Genomic DNA, 24,789 nt, shown 5'->3' with positions numbered 1-24,789 from the left:
GAGAGCTGCTATTTTGGGCCGTGAAATGTGTTTGCGTCGTTACCTCTGGTATGACTAGGAGAACATTTTACAAGTTTGCCGCGAAGTCAAGTGCGCAACCAGTCGGGAGATTTTTAGGCGGCAACCCCGAAACGGGAAATGGTCTGTAAATGCGCCAAGTGGCACATTCATGTGCACTTTCCTCATGCAAGAAGAAGTGGCGCTGAAATTTAAGCTGGGAGAGGCCTCATTATGCATTCTTCACAGGTTGAGAGCTATGGAGTGCTTCCTTTCCCTCTATGTACAATGTGGTGCCAGGAGTGATGTCCTGCACGTTACACACTGCTCTCTCTCTCCCCTACGTGCAGTTATGTGATGCCCCATATGAGGGCTTTTCATTTGACTGATGTACAGTTGTGTGGGTTCATGCGCGATTGCCGAGGCAAGAGCCTCTTGCACAGGTACTGGATTAGCTAGTGGCTAATGCTCTGCAGGTATAGGTGAATTCGGAGAGGTTTCAAGTGAGAAATCTCGTCCGATTCAAAGGGCAAGTATCCCTACATGTGCGGGAGCTCGAGGACTTGTTGCAGATGCAACCGACACGCGAAACGGAGCCCAAAACAGGGAATTACAGCCTGCTGTGTATTTTTGTAGGTTTAGGGTTTCGGCCCTAAACGGTCCCTAATACCACCAGGAGGTTCGGGGACGCGAGCGTACCGCTGTAGAGGTGATCTGGCGCATTTTCGGGACAGAAAATACAGAATTCAGCGTGCTGCAGATTCTCGCCAGGTTTTGCAAAGTGTCCGTATGCGTCGGGAAAGTCGTCTATTGCGTGGGGATACTAACTGTGAAGCGTCCTAGTATAATTATGCTGCCAAAATCGGGCCAGAACAGGTGTTTTTCAGCCCGGATTTTGCGGGGCAGCTCGGAGGAGATCACAGGTTTTATTCCCTCTGTTAAAGAATAAAGAAATACAGAAATGGGCACCAATTTTGGGGCCTATAGGTTGTCGGCCTCTACTCGCGGCATTCTAGCTTCCGAGCCGTGTGTGTACTTAAGTGTTAATTCCCGTCACAGGTTTCCTTCGCACGTTCTCTCTGTGTGTATCTAAAGTAAAGAATTTCGGGTGAAAGCCAACGCCTACCGCCCCACGGGCCGGTTTCAGTAACTCCTACCTCTAGGGTTTAGGACAGCCTGGGAAGTTACGGCACCCTTGTGAACCTCTACTCAAGACGTGCATGTCCACGCACTTTCGCGTAGTTACATACTCTCTCACCTCACATGGACACAACCAATGTTTGCTAGGTGTAGGCACTGGGGAGGGTTCCCCTACAGTAGCATTAGTAACAAGCCTAGTTAGTATCTACATATGAAGCACCTCTTATTAATAGTACCCCAATTATTAATAAGTGACATTTTAGCCCAGCATTAATCAATTTGTGGGGTATTCTTTAGAGCCCTGCTCGACCCAGCATTAAATCCCTATGTGAGTGACCCTAGGCGTCACCCATCCGACCAGAATTAGTACCCGCAATACCCTAGGCGCAGCGAGCCCCTCAATACCACAACCTCTTGCATTTTCCATCAACCTCTTCAGTACCCTGGCGTTTTTGCCAGCATTAGCCTTCAGCCACCCTCGCTTAGCAGATTCAGCCCAGCGTTTTACTTGCATCATCGCCAACATCTATTGCAGATAGAGATCAGCCCCTAGCGTTAGCCTCAAGCATCAGCTTTCAGCCGGCATTTCCAGATTCAGCCCCAGATCAGCAGATCAGCCAGTGTTTTCAGATTTCAGCCCATTCCTATCATCACCATCAGCACCTTCGACATCGGCATTAGCAAATCAGCCCATAGCCTCGTCACAGTTACAGATCCCTAGCAGTTTCCCTAATATTTTTCAGTTTTCAGCCCTTGCCTCGCAAATCCAAGCACCTACCGTAAGATCCCATCAGCATCTAGGACTTTAGGACCATTGTATCAGCATTTGTGCAATTTAAAGCAAATACCTCTCTAGCGATAGAGAGGGGAGTTTGGGACCCCCTCCGGTGTTATTCTTCTCTCTCTCTCTATCACTCACAAAACCTTCCCTCATAGTACCTTTCTTGTCGCGTGACACATCCAACCCTATGTGTCCATGGACAAGCTACAGCACGACAAGGGTTCAGTCAGTCCAGTCAGTCTAGATTAGAAGTGATCTGGCACTTTTGTGAGTCCTTTCGTAGACCGTGCATGCCCAGCCACTTAGTGTAGATGCATATCCTCTTGTTGCACACAGCATGATCATCAGTATTCCCGTTGTGAGCGGGATGAAAACACACACAGCGCCTCTATAACGACCCGACACACACTCTTGGAATGATACACACACACACTATGGGACACCACTCGGCTTACACAACACACCTGGCCAAGACAGGGAACACACCTCTGGAGTGAGAAGAGAGAGACTATCCACTTGCCCACTCCACACGATACACACACACACACACCCAAAAAACTCAGCTCAAAAGAGGAGAATTTCTGATGTTTAGATACAAATGAGCTTGGGCCAACACCAATGGAGCAAATAGCTCACACATTATGGGTAAAATAAGCCAAATACAATCACAAACTGGAGCAGAAACTTCGCTCATAAGAGAAACTTACACAGCCAAAACAGCAGAAAAAGAGGGAGGAATTTGGCAAAATGGATAGCGCCATCGCGTCCGGAACGGCCCAAAACCCTAGTCTACAATGTCAAAGTGCTCAAATCCGACCTCGGATGAGCAGTTTACGACCAAAACAGGCTCCAAAAACCCCAAAAACACACCTACGGCTATTCCTCCTCTCTTCTCCACGTTTTTTTCTGGTCTTCTCTCAGTTTTTTCAGTTCCCACACTTAGCTTTATTAGTTGGGCACCCGTGGCCTTTTAGATGACCTCAAACGGACCCCACAGGCCAAAAACTGACCTCGCAGTGCATAGTTGTCACCTTTTTGCATCATCCGCACACCTGGCACTCAGTTTTTCCCAATAATGCATCTCGCAACCATGTGAAGTGGCCCCAAAAAGTGGTCCTCATGATGACCTTTCTGCCTAATTATCACAAGAAAACACCCACGTTGTGTCCGTACTCATCCACGTGCAAGTATTGAGCCCGTTCGGCCTCCTGACGCCACTAGATGCCATCTGACGCACCTGCTTACCTCATGTCGTCGGCCCGCGGATAGCTTCCTCGAGAAGTTTTACGCGCTACCAACTCCTCCTTATTGTAGAAAAAACACACTGGTACTGGTAATATTGAAAATCGATGCATTATGTACACCCTGTCCTACCTGTACACATGTGGGCCCCACGTAACCACCTGGCTCTGAAAAATGGGCAATTCTTTATTTGATGCACCATGCATGTATATGTACATATACGCAATCCCTTGCTCCAAAAAACTCCTGACATAATTTGCCCATCCCCTAGCCTGCTAGATCATTCATGATCAGCAGCAACAAAGAGAGATATGAGACTCGCCGCATCACAGGTCTCCTCATCCCTCACCAACACTGCTTGATCCACAGACAGCTCATCTTGCTCCACCATCATCAATCCTAGCATGATACAATTTAAGACTCAATCCATTTACCCTTGACTTATGTAGAACATCATCCAGGTTAGCCAACTGATATGTGCCATTTGGAAAACACTCCACTACCTTGAAAGGGCCTTCCCACTTAATTTGAAACTTCTTTTGGAAGGTGTTGTCCGGCTTACTGTTGTAGCGCAAAACCAAGTCGTGTTTCTTGATACCCTTATTTTTGACCTTTTTATTTATCTTTGCCAAAGTCTTATCCTGCATCTGCCCATAATGCTCCAATGTGCTCATCCTATCCAACTGGACCTCTTGTAACTGCAAGAGCCTCTCTTTGAATGCATCACTAGGCGGCCCAAGCAACTTCTCTAACATCTTGACCGCAGGAAACTCTACCTCCACAAGCAATAGTGCTTCCTTTCCATACACCAAATAAAATGGAGTAAACCCTGTACCTGTCTTCACCGAAGTACGGTAAGCCCGTAATGCACTAGGCAATTCCAAATCCCAATTCTTTCCTTGGTGCTCTGTCACTTTAGAAAGAATTTGTACCAACTCACCATTGAATCTTTCATTTAAGCCATTACACTGCGGGTAATAAGGAGTGGTATGCTGGTGCCTAATCTTCATCTTTGTGCATAAGAAGTCTAGTAGTTTAGCTCTAAATCCTGGCCCCTTATCTGAAAGTAGCTCTAATGGCACCCCAAACTTGCAACATATTTCATCATACACAAATTTTGCCACATCCTTTGCAGTGATCTGTTTTACTGCTATAGCCTCTGCCCATCTAGAGAGATAGTCCACTGCCGTCAAAATATAGCTTTTGCTCCTTGTGATAGGTAACGGGCCTATTGCATCAATCCCCCACTTTTCAAACACATCAAACGCCAAAATGGTTTTTCGTAGCTCTGGCTTCAACACTCTCTTCCCAAATGCTTGACACCTATTGCAAGACCTACACCAATGGTGAACATCCTTGTGCAAACTAGGCCATACATACCCCTCTTGCAAAATCTTATGCAAGGTGATCTTTAGAGCAAAATGGCCACCACATGCGCCTTCATGATTCTCTTCCAACACTCTATAAAGCTCCTCCCGCCAAGGTACACGTCTCAACACGAGATCAGCCCCTTTCATGTATAAGACATCACCAATCAATTTTTACCTGTACGCTCTACGCACAAAACCATACTTCTTAGACTTCTGAATCTCCTTTGGAATGATTCCTATTAGCAAAAACTCCTCTTCTTGAGCCAAACTTTCCCGGTCATGATAAAGAGGTAAAGTGGTCCTCAACACAAATAGCTCCCCAATCATGCCTTGAGCTGCTTCATGTGCCTCTCCATTTAGAGCACGTTCAATGTGTCTGATGATCCATGCTTCGAACTTTTTTAACAGGCCTTTAATTCTGAAGCACATTTCCTTCAATGAGGTGTTCTTGCTCTTCCACACACCCAGCACTTGCTTCACCACTAACAAGGCATCACCTTTTATGCTCAACCTTCGAACCCCATGCTTCAAACAAATGTGTAATCCGGCTTCCAGAGTAGCATATTCAGCCTCATTGTTACTATGAGCATCCAATTTGAACCCCAAGCATTTTACTTTTTGATGGTTTGCCAATCTGATCCGAAAACCTGACACCCCAACCACTGTGAGACCCATCTTCTCAACGCATGAGTGTGTTATGACACATATTTGGGCTCCGCCATCCACATAACCTTGTCCCAAATTTTTCCTTTTATGCCACACATCTACTATTGGACAAATGTCTGGTAGCTCATCCATTGCCAACACCATTACTAAACCTCTCTCTGGCTCTTTTTCCATTGGGTTAACCATCCTCTTCCACTGTCACTTTAGCTTAAGCACCATCTCTATAAGCTGCCCAAAAGTAACATCTGCCTTCCTGCTCGTCAGATCCTCCTTCAAGTCATAGCTTAATCGCCCATCCCCTAGTGGAAAATCTAAAACATGAAACTTTCGACGAGCTCTCCTTTTCCTCTTGGCCTTAACATCCTCGCCTTCATGGCTCTTTCCTTTCTTCTTACTAGGACCTGGGGCACTTCTTCCTTCCTTATCCTCTGTGGTCCTCTTCTCAATAGGCATCACTAATGTATCCTCTAGCTTTGATGCCTTCTCCAAGGTGACTACACTTAGCACTTTTGTCTTTCCCTTTTCCTCTTGGGTCAGTCCACTGGTTCCTTCGTCTCCCTTAATTTCGATGCCATAATCATTTGACCTAGTTAGCACCTGTCTTGGCAATGGATACATGTCTCTCCCCATCCTTGGTGGCTTATCACATTGCGGGCTGATGTGACCCAACTCTCCACAATTATAACATGTGGGCATCTGCCTCCAAAACCTACCATTGCTTTGTCCAACACCATTCCTAGGCCTTTCTTCACCTCCTCGCTGATTTGCAAACCTCCCTCGACCTCGATTATTTCCCACTTGACCTAGCATTTTTAGGCTGAGATTCTTCATCAAATCTACCACTTGCCTCATGTCTTGCCTTAGCCCATCATCTTGCACCGATGTAGTGACCACTGCTGACATAACCTGAGTAGTAACAGGAACCACTGGTTCATGATGAACCCCTGACATGCGACCTTGTAAAGACTCTATAGGCTGAAATTCAGACCTCATGGGCAAAGACTCCACCCCTAACTGGCTCATTTTCCTCAACTTCCACTCTTTGTTCCTTGCTACCTCTAGTGCATCTTCATATGTCCTAGGCTTCTTTAGCTCCACTCTCCAACGTATATTCTCCCAAAGACCAGCCAAGAACCTGTCCTTCTTCATCATGTCAGGCGGGGGTACCTGTGGTGCTAAGGCCTTGCACATCCGCTCCCATGCCAATGAGAACTTACGTATGTACGCATCTACTGGCTCACCCTCCTTTTGCACCAAACCTTGTACTTCTTGCCACACTTTGTTAGGATCTTCTATCTTCACAAACTCCACTTCCAACCCATGCCTTAGATTGTCCCAACTCAATCTTACAGGTGGATCCGCTGCACGCAACTCCTCTTCAAATGCTTTGGACCAGACTCGTGCATCACTCTTCAAACAAATTTGGAGAAGACGTAACATCTGCGCAGGGTCATGAATCTGGTTGCTAATGTAGGCAACCTCCATCTTTTCCAAAAAATCTTCCACATCTTCATCACTTCTTCCATGAAACTCCGGATAAGAGAAATCCATGGCTACCCAAGTTACAATGCTTTGAGAACCCCTTTGAACACACGTGCAAGAACCCAAAACTTTTGACTACCCAATCCCCAGAAACTTCAATGGAGCTCAACTTTAGATAAGGACAAACACATGCACATCAAATGAGTTTTCATAGTTGATCATCGGAATTACAACAGGCAAAGGACATTCCAAGATCTCTCGTAATCTTCTTGGCCCGAACATAAAGACTATGCGCTGCTGGAAAAAAATCTTCCTGGACACATGAACATTTATCTGGATTCTTTGAGTTAAATGAAAAGGAGTGAATTGAGGGCCATTTTGATCATCCATTAAAGCCAACCATGAAGCTCCCAAGAAGGCACACATGACTTAACCTCTGATTTTGCCAAAATTTCAGCAGCATAACAACATAAATGGCTCAAAAGACCAAGAAACCAGCCATCATAACTTGGAAAAATTTTGACAGAGTTTCCCCAGAAGTAGAGCAGTAGGAACCCAAAATATAGACTGTATATATATTCATAAATTGTCAACAATAGAACCCGAGCATCAAATAGGACTCACTAGTACATAGCCTATGGCGAGGTCACAAAAAGGGTGCTCCAGCTACCTGTATCACCGAAAGGATCTCTACATTTGAGAATCCCCCAGCTCAATAAAAACCTCACACTATCGACCCTCACACGAAGGCTAATGCAAATCGCATATAGTCAAGTCTCAGAAATGACTATCTTCCAGACAAAGTCTCAGAAATGGCTGGGACTGCCAAACAAAACCATATATGGCTCCACAGAGGCGTTCGGCCTCCTGACGCCACTAGATGCCATCTGACGCACCTGCTTACCTCATGTCGTCGGCCCGCGGATAGCTTCCTCGAGAAGTTTTACACGCTACCAACTCCTCCTTATTGTAGAAAAAACACACTGGTACTGGTAATATTGAAAATCGATGCATTATGTACACCCTGTCCTACCTGTACACATGTGGGCCTCACGTAACCACCTAGCTCTGAAAAATGGGCAATTCTTTATTTGATGCACCATGCATGTATATGTACATATGCGCAATCCCTTGCTCCAAAAAACTCCTGACACCGTCAGAATCCATTAGATTCCATCAAGGGAATTTTCCAGTGCATTTAGCCTATTTTACCTATTTTTGGCATTTTTCACTTATTAATTTAAGTGACTTTCCAACAAAAGTAGGTAGGTCAATTTTGCTAAGTTTGTATATAAGCAGACTAGAGCTAGCACTATTTGGCAGAAGAGGCAACAGGAGCCAAGCTCAGCAGGCAACTTCTCAACAAGACCCCTTGGTGGATTTCCTCCAAGCAAGAAGCAAGAACCTCCCCTAGCGTTTTCACCTTCAGCATCTCCGCGAGGACTTTCCCAAGCCTTAGCGTTTTTCATCAGATCCTTGCCCTAGCGTTTGCATCAACAAACCATGGCCAGCAGAGCCTCAACAATCCCTAGCGTTTTTGACAGATCCTTGACCTAGCGTTTTTGGATCCCAGCATATGCAGAATTGCAGCGTTTTCAGCAATAGCAATGCAGCGGTTTTCAGCAGTAAAAGAGTAGCAGATTCAGCAGGCAAGACCATCAGTTTTCAGCCTAAAGAAACCTCAGTTTTCAGCCCTAAACATTCAGATTTTCAGCGTCAAAGACCCACAGAAAACAACCCCCAAAATCAGCATCTTTGGACTAGCCGCAGATTTCAGCCCATAGCGTTTTTGGACAACAGTAGAAAGATTGCAGATTTCAGCCCTTAGGTCGGTCTCGTCGTCCCCGTCGTCATCACCGACATAGCCTAGACTTGCATCAGTCTCATGCATACCACTTGTACCAGATTGTGCAATCATAAGTAGACCACTCTCGCCGACAAGAGTGGGGCCTTCGGAGGAGGTTTTTACAACCTCTCTGGTGTCATATTCTCTTCTCTCTCTATCTCTCAGTCTCATACAGTTGCATGCAGAGTGTCCATTCACTTGTTTGTGATCATAGCACTCTCTCATTAAGAACGGAAGGCTCTACCTTCCATAAGAACAAAAAGGAACCTTGAGCACAATTCAGAGCACTCATCTTGAGCAAAGAGCAAACATTCATTCCGCTGCACCTAACATTGGTATCAGAGCTTCGGTAGTGTTTTGTATCACTCAAGGAAAGAACCACAAGAATCACAAGATTTTTTTTGTTGCTTGTTGCGGTCGCATGAACCCAAGTTCACTTGGGCGTGTCGATTCCTAATCGTGTTTTTGAAGAGTGACAAAAATCCCAAGAAAGAAGGGCTTGTCCAGTCTCCCCTTGTGTCTCTTTTCACTCATTGAGAGCGGACCGTGCACTTAGCGGCCGGCCAATCGACATGAGGTGGGAAAAAGCAACCTTGGTGTGAGCGCAAGGCCGCCAAGGGGTGCGCCCGCAGAAAGGAGTAGAACTCGGGTGAAGTGAAGATCCTTCTCAAACACGGTTTGCAAGCGAAAGAAAACCTCAAGAACCTCAAGAATCAAGACCCCTAAGAACCCAAGTTCCTCGTGAACTTAAGAACCCAAGACCACAAGAACCCACAAGAACCCACGACTTCAGTGGATGGTCATCACTCGAAGCGGAATGGATACTTCGCTTGGAGGTGATGAGCATGAGAGAGGCGAAGAAGAATTTTCCCCACCAGGAGGTTTTTCCGACCCTCCCCCTTCCCCATCTACGTCAAGGATTGCGCTAACTCCTATGGAGGAGTTGGACCAAGAAAGAGAAACAGAAAGAAAGGCCTACGAAGAAGAAATGGCAACCATAGATCGTGACTACGAAGAAGAAATGGCAGCCATAGAGCGTCAATACGACTTGGAAGAAAAAGAAAGTCAAGCAAGATTTGATCGCGAGAACAAAGCAAGAATGCAAGAGATGTTGCGACTCTTTTCTCAAGTTCAGGCACAGATGCAAGAGATTCGGGAAAAGGAGACTCTCTCAGTCTCTTCTTTTCCAAAGCAAGACACACATGATTTGCATGATGATTTGAATGTTAATGATGAGCATGATGATTTGCATGATGATTTGAATGTTAATGATGAGCATGATGATTTGCATTATCAAGATGTGATTTCTCATAAGCATGATGATTTGCATGATCAAGATGTGATTTCTCACAAGCATGATGAGTTGCATGAAGAAGATTTGATTGTTCACAAGAAGGATGATGTGTTAGTTGATACTTTCTCTAGTGAAGCTAACCTCATTGCAGAAACGATCAATCACGAAGACCCGATCTTGGCTCTCGAGTCAAGGTCCAAAGAGCCCCCACAAGACGATTCAATCATTCGGGAAGAACCGATCCTGGCTCTCAAGCCTAGGTCCAAAGAACCCTCACAGGAAGTACTATGTGTTCGCATGATTCATATGCACGCATTGTTCGAGTGTTTCATTCGTGATCGTTTCTTGTATTTTAGTCAGCGTCTTTATGTGATCCCTTTTCCTAGGCATGACATATTGTACGTTGAGCACGTTTCACTCATGAATGAGCACGAATGTATGCGGATTGCTCATGAAAAGCTGAAAAGTATGTATGTAAGGAACTCACATTCCATGTCTCTTCCTTGGCATGACACATTCGTAGAAAGAGCACATGAAAGTAAGAGCACCAAGCATGGGCATTTCCGTTGTGAATTGCCACAGTTGATTGCTTTAGATCAGAAAAGAAAGATTCGATCTCATTGTTTGCATGTGTTTGATGAACGGTTTGTCACTCCGTCTCTATGTTCATCTACATTGCATGCACAGTCTTTGAGGAAGACAAGATTTTTTCCACTCACTTTACATGGAATGGGTATGTTCATGTTTTTGTGTTGGAAGTGGTTTCAGGAATTTTCAGCCATGGAGATTCTTGAAGAAGAAAGAAGCATGACTCTCGACGAAATTGAAGCATTGAAGGAGCCACAAAAGACTTTGTGTCGCTTTCGGTGCGGCCCAAAGAAGCAAGCGTTGCAGACCTTTATGAAGTTCAAGTACCCGCGCGACCCACACATCAGAGTGGGCCGGCGAAGAGTCCCTTCCAAGATTCCGGATGCTATTGGCGATCTCCCTCGACGCCATACAGTTCGGTATCAGTACCTCACTTTGAAAAGGAGGGGATGTCACGTGACACATCCAACCCTATGTGTCCGTGGACAAGCTACAGCACGACAAGGGTTCAGTCAGTCCATTCAGTCTAGATTAGAAGTTATCTGGCACTTTTGTGAGTCTATTCGTAGACCGTGCATGCCCAATCACTTAGTGTAGATGCATATCCTCTAGTTGCACACAGCATGATCATCAGTATTCCCATCAGATTCCATCAAGGGAATTTTTCAATGCATTAAGGCTATTTTACCTATTTTTGGTATTTTTCACTTATTAATTTAAGTGACTTTCCTACAAAAGTAGGTAGGTCAATTTTGCTAAGTTTGTATATAAGCAAACTAAAGCTAGCACTATTTGGCAGAAGAGGCAACAAGAGCCAAGCTCAGCAGGCAACTTCTCAACAAGACCCTTGGTGGATTTCCTCCAAGCAAGAAGCAAGAACCTCCCCTAGCGTTTTCACCTTCAGCATCTCCACGAGGACTTTCCCAAGCCTTAGCGTTTTTCATCAGATCCTTGCCATAGCGCTTGTATCAACAAACCATGGCCAGCAGAGCCTCAACAATCCCTAGTGTTTTTGAAGGCAGCCAGCGTTTTTTACAGATCCTTGACCTAGTGTTTTTGGATCCCAGCATATGCAGAATTGCAGTGTTTTCAGCCACAGCAATGCAGCGATTTTCAGCAGTAAAAGAGTAGCAGATTCAACAGGCAAGACCATTAGTTTTCAGCCTAAAGAAACCTCATTTTTCAGCGCAGATTTTCAGCGTCAAAGACCCACAGAAAACAGCCCCCAAAGTCGGCATCTTTGGACTAGCCGCAGATTTCAGCCCATAGCGTTTTTGGACAACAGTAGAAAGATTGCACATTTCAGCCCTTAGGTCGGTCTCATCGTCCCCGTCGTCATCACCGACATAGCCTAGACTTGCATCAGTCACATGCATTCAGTTTGTACCAGTTTGTGCAATCATAAGTAGACCACTCTCGCCGACGAGAGTGGGGCCTTTGGAGGAGGGTTTTACAACGTCTCTCGTGTCGTATTCTCTTCTCTCTCTATCTCTCAGTCTCATACACTTGCACGCAGAGTGTCCATTCACTTGTTTGTGATCATAGCACTCTCTCATTAAGAACGGAAGGCTCTACCTTCCATAAGAACAAAAAGGCACCTTGAGCACAGTTCGGAGCACTCATCTTGAGCAAAGCGCAAACATTCATTCCACTGCACCTAACATCTCTTTTTTCTCTCGAGTCTACTGCACATCGTTATCATGAAAGTAAAAGGAACCTTGAGTACGCATTGAGCACTCATCTCGAGTTATCACCATAAATCACTTTCGTTGCACATTATAACAGGCATTGCAACTCAAAAACTCAATCAAACACACATTTGCAAAAGTACATTAACGAATTAGGTTTAGCACAAAGACGACTGAGTCAGTGCACATTCACATCATATCAATCACATAGAAATTGATTCCAGATCTAAGACCGTGATTCCTGACAACGTATTTACAATCGCATCTAGATCCATCCCGGACCTCACTGATGTCGGATTAGCTAATTCTTATTGCGATCATGTCTATAGATTCTCAAGACCAAAATGTTGCAGTCATTTCATCTTTCATTCCTGCATTCAAACAAAATCACATGAGAGAGTACATATCAATCAGGTTCAAGTTCGGGAATTCCCATTTTGAGTATTCATAAAGTCATACAGCAGAATAATGTCAGTGTCACAAACTGCTGACATGTCAAGTCACTGAAGAACGAAGCCAACCTTCAGATCCTGGCCGAGGGGCCTAAACCCTAAGAAGAAGAAGCAGAAGAAGAAGAAGTCCTACGAACTTATGGGGCCCTGACCGATGCAGCCCAAGTGACATAAAGACATTAAAATAAAGAAAGCCCACATACACGCGCGCAGAGAAGATGACGTGACAGCTATACGGATTCTCAGAATTAGCGATGACAGCCTGTACGAATTTCTAGATTTTCCACTGACATGCTGACGTGGCAGAATTATACGGATTTACATATTTTACGCTGTCTGCTAAAATGCAGAGCTGTACGGAATTCTGTTTTTGTGCTGACGGCTTTTGGGCCAGTTGCTTTTAAGTTTGAAGGCTTTCATGTAAACTGCTTTTCATAGGCCAAGGGCCTTTAAATATGTGGAGAGGGCTCATTCTCTAGCACTCTTCTGGATGAAGGTGCAGAGCGCAAGTACCACCATTATACTGAGTTCAAGTAATATAAAGAAATACCGAAAGGGGCGCCAAGGTTTGGGGTCAATACTCTCTGGGGTGGAATTCCGCCACTCCGTGTCGCGTGTGCTCTCTCTTTCAGTTTCAGTTGTTGTTGAAGTGCTAAAAGTTTGTTCAGTCTGTTCTTTTCTATTGGCACGTGGTGCCCGTCTTGTGACAATCAACACAGCCTCTTGTGCACTCCCATCTGCACGAGATTCAACCCTGCTGATCCGCGAGATCTTTCAAAATAGACGCAACTAATCCATAAGCCTCAAGGTAAAGTTCCAAAATCTGAGGAGTATCTGCTAGGTCCTGCTCCTCCATCCACTTCGCATCCAATGCCGAATAGTTCTTAAATTTCACTAAGAACCGCCGAATCACTTACCTTTCACTTTTCTTTCTTTATGTGCCAGAATCTATTCTGGAACGAGTATCTCCTCGCTCTCTTCCATTTCGGGTTACTCGTCAGGCTCCCCGTCAGTTGGTACCTTACCTTTGAAGGGTTTTAAAAGACTCACATGAAACGCATTGTGAATCTTCCAAGTATCTGGCAACTTGAGTCGGAAGGATACATCATTTATCTTTTCTTTAATCTGGAAAGGGCCATAATACCTCATGCTAACCTTAGGAAAAAGCCGTTCCTTTCCTTTTTGTTTTCGTTGGCGGGCCTTCTCAAAACGTACGAGCATCCAATCATCTTCTTTCAACTTTAAGTCGCGTCTATGTCGATCTGTTGCCTTCTTGTGCCGTGCTTGAGACTTCTCTAGAGCCTCGCGAACCTTGGCAAAAGCAGTGTCGAAGTAAAATGACGCCTTCCCCGCTGAAGAGTGAACCGTGTTGCTATAGGAAAATTCCACCAAAGGCAAATATTTTTCCCATTGAATCTTCTGATCCGAGATGTAAGATTTTAATAAATCCAAAACCACTGAGTTGTCTATCTCAGATTGCCCATCTGTTTGTGGGTGGAATGATGATGAGAACTACAACTGCGTGCCAATGTTCTCCCAAATAGCCCTCCAAAACAAACTCGTGAATCGGGGATCTCTGACGGAGACTATGGTCTCAGGCATGCCATGTAACCGAAAACTCTAAGCATTGAACAGTCTTGCTAAATGATCGGGCTTGATTGTTTTCTTTACTGGAATGAAGTTACAAGTGAGCTTGCTTGCTAAATCTGTCAATGACAGTCCAAAGGCCATCGTGCCCACTTTGAGTCTTGGGGAGATCAAAGATAAAATCCATAGCAATGATTTCCCAAGGGCGGGTGGGAATGGGTAAAGGTTGTAGTACTCCCTATCCTTATGCCTGTCAAACTTGACCTTTTGGCATACTAAACAACTGCGAACAAAGTCATCCACATCCTCTTTGAGTCTCGGCCAATAGAAGTAACGCTCCACAACCTTCAAGGTGGTATCTATGCCGCAGTAACCCGTAAAAGGTGGACAATGGCACTCTGCCAAAACCTTTTCCCTCAAAGGCTTGTGTAACACATAACATCGTTTTTTGCATCAAATAGCCATCCTGTATGAAATAACTTGAAATGTCTCGCCATTCTGTATCCGAGTAAAAATGTCCGCAAAGTAAGGATCTGTGGCATACTGGTCAACCATATCCAGAACCAAGGGCTTCTGAGACAATACATCTGCCACTAAATACTTTTGTCCCTAAACATGGACATTGGAAGTGAAACTGTGACAAGATGTTAGCCCATCGCCTTTGCTTTTCCGAAAGCTGCTTCTGTGAGGACAAGAAGTAGCGTAGACTCTGATGATCTGTAAAGGCTGTGAAATCGGCTCCGAGTAAATAGTGTCGCCACTGTGTAAGAGCATGGATCACTGCCAATAGCTCTTTCTCATATATCTGTGCTACAATTCTGCCCGTGAAAACATCCTGCTTTCATAAGCAATCACATGGCCTTCTTGCATCAAGACCACTCCCAGACTACGACCACAAGCATCACAATAAACTTTGAATGGCTTTTGCAAGTCTAGCAAAGCCAACATTGGTCCGGTAGTCAATTTTTCTTAAGCGTCTGAAAAGCAATCACCTCTCTCAGTCCCCACGTGAAAGGGACTCCTTTCTGAGTCAGTGAATGCAAAGGTGAAGCTATCTTTGCAAATTTCGAATGAACCGCCGATAATAAGAGCACAAGCCCAAAAAGCTTCAAACTTCGTGAACATTCTTTAGGTCAGCCCAATCGTGGATAGTCTCGATTTGGCTGGGTCCATCTGTACTCCTTCTGCTAAGACAATGTGTCCCAAGAAATGTATCTCCGGTAAGAAAAACTCACTCTTTTTGGCATTGACAACCAATCTTTTGCAACGCCTGAAAGACCTATAGCAAATGATGTTGATGTCCTCCTTCATTCTTGGAGAAAACTATAAATGTCATTAAAGAAAGTGCCGACAAAAAATTGATACTCTCCAGTAGAATGTTGTTGGAGCATTCATGAGTCCAAAAGGCATCACTTAATATTCATATAAACCAAAAGTTGTCTGAAAGGCTGTCTATAGACATCTCTTGGAGCGATTCGGATCTGATGATATCCACTTTCAAATCAATTCTGCTGAAACAAGAGGATTTATGAAGTCTGTCGAGAATATCATCCATCCTTGGGATATGGAATTTGTTCTTGATGGTGATTTTATTGAGAGCTCTATAATCAATGCACATTCTCCAAGATCCGTCTTTCTTTAGTACCAGCAAAACTGGAGAACAGTAAAGTGATGGGCTAGGTTGGATGAGACCCTTTTCTAGAAGTTCTTTTATTTAGTTCATTATTTCTTCATTCTAGGCTCGGCCAACTCGATAAGGTGACCGGTTCGGTGATGTATTTCCAGGAATCAAATCAATCATATGGTCCTCAAGACAAGGTAGAGGTAACTACCGTCCGAGTGCAGCTAGAAATGCCTCCGCCTGTGGCCCCATCCTGTTGGGCGTAATTCCAAGTCGAGCCACCAATTCAAGTGAAATGAAGTTGACCTTGGCTCCTTCATCAAAGAAGATGAGGGCTTCCTGATCTCTTACTTTGTCCCATGAGCGGCAAAGTTCTGTGCTTACGTCAATCTGATTCGGGTCAGTCCCCATACAATCTGGTATCAGTCTTGCTTTCACCTTTCCTTTTCTGCCACGTTCTTCGGCTACTCTGGAGCTCTCTGGCCTATCTTCTGATTGTCCTTGCTGTGCTTTTTTGGGGCACCTTGCAGAGATGTGTCCTTGTTCTCCACAGTCAAAACACTTCCCCTCTTTGAGATAACCTGTTCTCTGTTCCTTAGTCAACCGGGGTTGTGCATCCTTCTTTTTCTGGAACTTCCTTTTTCTTCTATTGTCATTTTGAGTTCTGTACGGTCCTTGGGGTCGAAACTTAATCAGTGGGATAAGTCAAGCTACCGAAATGCATAGCAAATCCCCACTTAGCATGACCCATCAATTGTTGTATGGACTCGGACTTCTGCTCAAGGCAGTAATCTCGGATCTCTTTAGGAAGTTCACAGCAAAACCACTCTATTTGCTGCTTAAAAGTGACGTTCTTGAAAGAAGAGGCCAGTAGAAAAGCATCCCAAAATCTCTCACAAGAAGCATCCAAACTGTCAGCCTTGGTCATTCGGAGATGATTCCAAGCGGTCATCACATCTTGTCTGTACTCTTGAGTCAGCCAAGAAGAAATAAAGAGCCGTTTGAACTTTAACATAAGAAGCAATTGGCATCATCATTGTAGAAGACAATCCATTTGCTAAAGGTGACTCCTATAATACAAAGCTCAGAAGGCTAACTCCAAGTTGGGGCACGCCACAAGAGGTCCAACAACAAAAAACCTGGCAAAGAGAGTAGACCTCCAACCCAAGCCAACACCAACACCCCACCATACAGCAGAAAATAAAAACCAAAAGCAAAACCGAAAACTGAAAAGGATGTAGCATACAAGGAAACAAAAACCAAAAACAAGGAAAATCAAGAAATAGAGAAAGCAAACAAAGAAGAACACCATACCTGAAAAGACAAGCTTCCCACACCCACACACACATACACACCAAAAGCAAGCCTTGAGTGCATGCACAAAATACAATGCACTCACGAATTAAGCTCCACTCACCCACAAAACGGACGCACGCAACGAAGCAAGAAAGACACGTGCAAAAGACACACAGTAGAAAAGCAAAACAAACAAGAAAAACAACAAACCAAAAACCCAAAGCAAAACAAAAAATGTCCGCAAATGGAAAAGAACCTCCTGGCCCGTTAATTTTACGTTGTGCTATATGGATGCCGCTGAAGGCAAGTAAGTCGTGGGCTACTTGGGCTAAAGCATGCGGCAGTGGCAGCTTCGTCTACAGCAACCGGTGATGGGGCTCGGGACAAACACACCCAGACCACACCCACTAAATCTCTCAACAGTTAATCTGCTCTCATTCGAGGCTGACCAATACGGATACTGAACCTTTCGTCTCTAAAGTTTTTTTTGTACAACTACTACACAAGGCTCTTGAGTAGAAAATTAAGCACTACTTAAGGGGAAAAGCATACTATAGGCCAGGTGTACACTACAAAACTTCATGTGACAAGGCAAGAGATGTATAGGCGAACAACCATGCAAGCGCTCTAATAACATCGAAAAGATATCTAGATACCATGTACTCTCTAACATTATTCTTAATACACATTCAAACTCCTGCTTGGACTTGGACTTGGACTTGCAGGCGCATTGCATGCACTTCGAGCAGCTTCACCTAGTCGGGCTAAGGTAGACATGAATGCTCCTAATCACCAAAATATAACTGTAGATTGCCAGGTACGATCAGGTCAAGCTCCGTATTGAACTCAACTTGCCTTCGACCTCCTCTCTCTTTTTTGGCAGTGCTGGCTCCTCTTCTTCATACCCTCTCTAACTCCACTGCTGAGCTCGACCTTTACTCTACAAATGGCTAGCACCCTCAGCTCTTTGCCTTCATCACCTACATTTGTTCTCTTCACGTGCAGGCTCAGCCCTCAACACCAGCTGCTGCTTCTTTCCAGCACACGGACCCCCAAGCATGGGCTCCTTCCTCCTCTGAACCTGGCCGCCCCTGCTCTGAATGGCGTTGATCCTCCTCGGAGCTTCTCCGCAGGCTTCATGAGCCCTCCTTCATGCTGTTCCGGAGCTTCTTGGCCCCTTCCTCTCCTCACCCTCTTGGCGCAGTTTGTGTAGCATGGCCTCCTCAACAATCTGAGCCTCCCTCCACGTGTGCTATCAAAGCCTCCCTTGCCCAGCTCTTCTCTCGGCTTCTGCAATAGCCCCGATAACCTTCTCTCTCTCTTTCTCTGTCAGCATGCCTCCCCCATGCTTCCCTCAGCTCGCAGCCTTCAGCCCCTTATCCCCCTTGACGGCGCCCAGCTCCTGCAGCTTGCTCTTCAAGGCCCCCCCTTCTCACGCCCAAGGCAGGCTCAGCTCCTTCTCTGTCTGAAATTCGGCCTGTGCTCCTGTAGCGCGCCCTTGGTGAGCTGTGGCCTCTAGAGCCTTCTTTATGTGCTGAGCATGGCTTTGAGAGCCTTCACTCGGCCCCTCTCTCGTGTAAGTGGCCCCCGCTCTGAACCGTGTCCTGGTGGCTTCGAGAGCCCGGAAGCCCATGCTTGCTCCCTTCTTCTGCACACCTCTTGCACCGCTTTCCCTTGGCGGCGGCTCCACGTGAAAGCCCATGCTCTCCATGATTGCAGACTATTGGAAAAACCCATTTTCATTCCGTTCTCATTTTTAAAATAGGGGACGACTCCCACGAAGATATTGTTATTATGTCGATCGATGCGGAAGCTACTTGCCGTGGCTGCCGAGCTTTGACTTCACCATCATTGGCGCTTAACTGGGACAAGCTCATCAATGCCACTTTATTGGCTCCACCGCAAGCACTGCCAATGCCCATGAAGCCTGCCATTGTAGCTCCGGTTTAGCACAATGTAAATGACGTCTGACTCTTAGTCATCTTTGCAAGAAGACCGGACATTCACAGTGGATAGGCATACTGAAATAGAGGCTCACATTGAGGTTTTTCACAAAAAAAACTGATCATTCTGCCACTCCTCTCATTCTCCAAGGCTATGTTGGCCTAAGTAACACAATCAATCCCACCCCACAGTATCAAATGGGAGGCCCTTCGCCAAGACCAGTTGAAGACTGTCCTACATAAGGATCATTGTTAAGCTTCAAAATAGGTTTGTCTCGGAGCAGAAAGGTCCCAGTGAGCTTAATTCCTGAAGCTCCCACTCTTATACACCTCAAACCTGCTTTAACTCTTGCACCGTCATTATAAAAGTGACTGATCATAGGGTTGTCCGGCTTTCGGATGCATTGGCAGATGACAATCTGGAGTCCATCATCTTTGCCCGACCTCTTAGTTGAGCATTCATGCTCAACTCAAGCTCTATTGGAGAATTATGCGCATGTGCGGCCTTGAACCTGTACAATATGTTGAAAGCTTTGAAAACATGAAAAATACCATATGTACATTGTAGTTGGATTTGAGATCACTCCCGCTACTGCCTTCACTTGTTAGATACCCGAATTGGAATCCCACCTGGATCAAAGGGAAAGCTCCCTGCTTCCCAACTTGAAGACCGGCTACCACCTGGATCCCAAACAAACTGAGCCTTCTCTTCAGGCTTGTACCTTGAACATGGAGATCTTGAACCAAAATACAAGGGGACAGAAAAGGTGTGTATGCTTTCCATTTGAGCCTCGGAACCGGTCCGTGGGCCCACATAATCCAAACCGCACTCCAAAGCTTGGGAAATTCTTGTCACACCATCATGATCAAGAGCCATAACCTTCAAGAGGCTCTGAAAAGCATGCATCCCCACAAAGGGGTATACAAAGCCCTTAAGGATATCAGAGACATCCACATAAGCTAGCAACTCCCTTGGAGCACCTGTGACCACCTTAAGAGGCAAGTCTCATCAAGTAAACTGTCTAGATACTCACAAGTAAGGTCTTCAAACATATCAGCATCAAAGGGAGAAGGTGCAGGCTCGTAATCAACCTCTCCTGATAAGAGACTATCAATAAAAGCCATATCATCATCTCCATCATCAAAAGAACTCCCTACTTGTGCCATATCCTCACCCATACTGCTGCCTTCCTTGATGGGTACAACCTTCTCACCATCGACCACATTCGGAGCTTCTAAATCTGTAATAAGAGCGGCCAAGTCCTCATCGGCAAGCTCATGCACTGACACTTCATCCTCTACAGTAGAGATCTCTTCCACCTCGGCTTCGACCTCGATCACCGCTTGCTCTTCGATATTGGGCGATTGCCCAACCCCTTGCTCTGGCAGAGTCTCTATCAGCTGGCAGACCGCTGCTGCCTCTTCTGAGTGCACCTGCTTAATAGTTACGTCATCAACCAAGCAAGACATGAATTCAGCCCATACCTTCTCGGACTCCAAGTCTGCATCACCATTAGGCAGAGGGAAAATTTCCTGGTTCTTGACACATGATGGCCTGCACTCCAAGGCTGCATCTCCATCAGCTTCCACAGAGTCTGCTACCGGAGACAGCTCTCCACGGCCACACACCGACTCTGGAACTAGACGCGCCTCCACATGCTGCTGATCATGGTCAGATTGTCCACCCTCTTGCTTTGACAGACTAGCTTCTAATACCCCTTGGAAGCCTTCAATTGAACTGGGTGCACAATCAGAATATGCACCATCCTCCTCACTGTCTTGCTCTCCTCCAGTCTGCACTCCATCGAGTACTGCATCCAAAAGCTCGCTCAAGGTTCTCAAATCTTCGACACTATCTGAGCTTCTGCCACTACCATTGTCCTCAGACTCGCCCATACATCCGCTATTGGTAGATGCCGATGATCCTCCATCATCAGATACTGCCTCTGCTGCAGCTCCTGCTTATCCCATAAACCTCCTTTGATCTTCACAAAAGGCCATAAGTAAGGCTAGCTTTATCTGGTACCAGCTCCTCTGCTCTGTTGTCGAGAGGTTGCAATAGACCCTCCATGCGGCTCCACGAAGCCCTTGCCACACATAATCTGCCTTTTCATCTGTGCAGATATGCAACTCCTCCATCTCTAGCTCCACCAGCCATATCCAAGGTCGAATCCTCTGCCCTGGTGCTCTGCTAAACCACCTGTCGATCTTGGAGTGCTCCATTTGCATCCACTTGGCAGCTCTAAGGCTTTAGAACAACTGAAGGTATCTCTGCATTGCCCTCGAAGACTTATCTGGGAGATTTTCAACACAAAAAACACCCGGTCCCCAGCGGGATCGCCAAAAGATGATGGGGCTCGGGACAAACACACCCACACCACACCCACTAAATCTCTCAACAGTTAATCTGCTCTCATTCGAGGCTGACCAATACGGATACTGAACCTTTCGTCTCTAAAGTTTGTTTCGTACAACTACTACACAAGACTCTTGAGTGGAAAATTAACCACTACTTGAAGGAAAGAGCATACTATAGGCCAGGTGTACACTACAAAACTTCATGTGACAAGGCAAGAGATGTATAGGCGAACAACCATGCAAGCGCTCTAATAACATCGAAAAGATGTCTAGATACCATGTACTCTCTAACATTATTCTTAATACACATTCAAACTCCTGCTTGGACTTGGACTTGGACTTGCAGGCGCATTGCATGCACTTCGAGCAGCTTCACCTAGTCGGGCTAAGGTAGACATGAATGCTCCTAATCACCACCATATAACTGTAGATTGCCAGGTACGATCAGCTCAAGCTCCGTATTGAACTCAACTTGCCTTCGACCTCCTCTCTCTTTTTTGGCAGTGCTGGCTCCTCTTCTTCATACCCTCTCTAACTCCACTGCTGAGCTCGACCTTTACTCTACAAATGGCTAGCACCCTCATCTCTTTGCCTTCATCACCTACATTTGTTCTCTTCACGTGCAGGCTCAGCCCTCAATCCCAGCTGCTGCTTCTTTCCAGCACACGGACCCCCAAGCATGGGCTCCTTCCTCCTCTGAACCTGGCCGTCCCTGCTCTGAATGGCGTCGATCCTCCTCGGAGCTTCTCTGCAGGCTTCATGAGCCCTCCTTCATGCTGTTCCAGAGCTTCTTGGCTCCTTCCTCTCGTCACCCTCCTGGCGCAGTTTGTGTAGCATGGCCTCCTCAACAATCTGAGCCTCCCTCCACGTGTGCTATCAAAGCCTCCCTTGCCCAGCTCTTCTCTCGGCTTCTGCAATAGCCCCGATAACCTTCTCTCTCTCTTTCTCTGTCAGCATGCCTCCCCCATGCTTCCCTCAGCTCGCAGCCTTCAGCCCCTTATCCCCCTTGACGGCGCCCAGCTCCTGCAGCTTGCTCTTCAAGGCCCCCCCTTCTCACGCCCAAGTCAGGCTCAGTTCCTTCTCTGTCTGAAATTTGGCCTGTGCTCCTGTAGCGCGCCCTTGGTGAGCTGTGGCCTCTAGAGCCTTCTTTATGTGCTGAGCATGGCTTTGAGAGCCTTCACTCGGCCCCTCTCTCGTGTAAGTGGCCCCCGCTCTGAACCGTGTCCTGGTGGCTTCGAGAGCCTGGAAGCCCATGCTTGCCCCCTTCTTCTGCACACCTCTTGCACCGCTTTCCCTTGGCGGCTCCACGTGAAAGCCCATGCTCTCCATGATTGCAAACTATTGGAAAAACCCATTTTCATTCCCTTCTCATTTTTAAAATAGGGGACGACTCCCACGAAGATATTGTTATTATGTCGATCGATGCGGAAGCTACTTGCCGTGGCCGCCGAGCTTTGACTTCACCATCATTGGCGCTTAACTGGCACAAGCTCATCAATGCCACTTTATTGGCTCCACCGCAAGCACTGCCAATGCCCATGAAGCCTGCCATTGTAGCTCCGGTTTAGCACAATGTAAATGACGTCTGACTCTTAGTCATCTTTGCAAGAAGACCGGACATTCACAGTGGATAGGCATACTGAAATAGAGGCTCACATTGAGGTTTTTCACAAAAAAACTGATCATTCTGCCACTCCTCTCATTCTCCAAGGCTATGTTGGCCTAAGTAACACAATCAATCCCACCCCACGGTATCAAATGGGAGGCCCTTCGCCAAGACCAGTTGAAGACTGTCCTACATAAGGATCATTGTTAAGCTTCAAAATAGGTTTGTCTCGGAGGAGAAAGGTCCCAGTGAGCTTAATTCCTGAAGCTCCCAATCTTATACACCTCAAACTTGCTTTAACTCTTGCACCGTCATTATAAAAGTGACTGATCATAGGGTTGTCCGGCTTTCGGATGCATTGGCAGATGACAATCTGGAGTCCATCACCGGGCCCGAGGCAGCAAGCCAACACCACCCTCCTGCAAGACTTGACGACTAGCAAATCCTAAACTTCAGCAAGGACAATAATGCTCAAAGAGCATACTCTTAACCACCATCAGCTACTATAGAGATACCAGACTATTTCAAGTGTGACAAATTCAGTGGTTAATGCTATCCTTTCTTCCATTGACAACCCTTCGGCAGAAACAAACAACCAAATATTGCCTTCTGGTGCATATGGTCTCATTGTGTATTGGTTGTTGGAGAAAGAGTAATTTTATCTTGACAAGTTTCTATGGTGTTGGGAGGGGTGTGTGTGTGTGAGTGTGTGTGTGTGTGAGAAATGAAATGAAATGAAATGATATATTAACGTCTACAAGAGGCCAAAATGACCTATGAGACCAACTGATTACAATGATGAGTCTAGTACCAAGTCTGGGTACAAACAAGAAAACTACAAACAAGGAACTGATAGGAGTGCTACCGACTCCTATGGGTGGCTGGTAGGCTGAGCAATGGTATCATGCCATAAAGGTACAAAGTGGGGATAAGTGTCACCATGATACAATATAGCAATAGCATGAAGCCTATCCCGATCAACATTCTGGGTGGCGTGCTAGAATCCTGTGGATCCTCTGCCGCAATCTCCGCCGGTGCTGCGTGGCTCCCCTTCTCAGTCGCGGTCGTCTCGATCTCCCTAACTCTATAGCTCGATCAATGAGAGTACCGCTGATGTGTGTATGGGTGGGAACCGAGCTCTCTGGTGGTGGTGTCCCCTCTGACTCTGTGGTACTCAGACTGAAGAAATCTGAGATGCGTCTCTGGGACTGTCTCTGTCTTTGCCCATTCAATAGAGCGTCTCTATGTCTCTGAATCTCAAGTAGGAATAATCCGAGACATCTTTGATCCTGATATCTCATGACTCTGTCTAACGAGTCAAAACCATCTCTGAATAGACAATGAAAGCGTCCCCGTATCTCATAGTAGACTGTGCAGCGACATATGTAGTGAAACTCTGTCTCTGGCTCTGCATGGCATAACTGACATATCCTACTGTCTGCTGGTATGCCTCTGAATCTACCTGTCTCAATCCCAAGTTGGTGTGAAGATGTGCGAATCTGGCCAATAGCACATCGTAACCTATGAGATAGATGTGTGTCCATGTAACTGGGCCGTGTGACAAATCCGTCTGTCGTGAGTTGAAGAAGATGTTCTCTATAGAAAACCCTCTTCGTACCCAACTCCCGTGATGGTTCTATCCATGTCCTCTTGCTATCAAGCTGGATAAGATCCTGCCGAATGAGTCTAGTAGTCTCCATCCGTGTAAGAGCCAAGGATGGTGCATCAAGAGAATACTGGAAAGGGGGCAGCCTGTCCATGCTGAAACCATGCCTCTGAAACCATGAGTTCATCTGTGCATACCAACATGATGTATCTCCCTGTAATGCCAG

At 45.9% G+C, this 24,789-nt stretch overlaps 1 protein-coding gene and 1 pseudogene across 4 annotated transcripts in view; both read right to left on the bottom strand.

Moving 5' to 3' along the window:
* Positions 1-24,789, bottom strand: part of LOC147436197 (uncharacterized) — a 124,950-nt gene that overhangs the window by 33,832 nt on the left and 66,329 nt on the right. The gene's annotated exons all lie outside the window — the stretch shown is intronic.
* Positions 17,668-23,389, bottom strand: LOC147436198 (uncharacterized; annotated as a pseudogene).

The sequence above is a fragment of the Adiantum capillus-veneris genome, chromosome 18 (assembly GCF_014529385.1).
Source record: "Adiantum capillus-veneris isolate H3 chromosome 18, ASM1452938v2, whole genome shotgun sequence".
In the NCBI taxonomy this organism is placed as follows: domain Eukaryota; kingdom Viridiplantae; phylum Streptophyta; class Polypodiopsida; order Polypodiales; family Pteridaceae; genus Adiantum; species Adiantum capillus-veneris.
The sequence above is the reverse complement of the archived record's forward strand: the minus strand, read 5'-3'. Positions and strand labels throughout refer to the sequence as shown.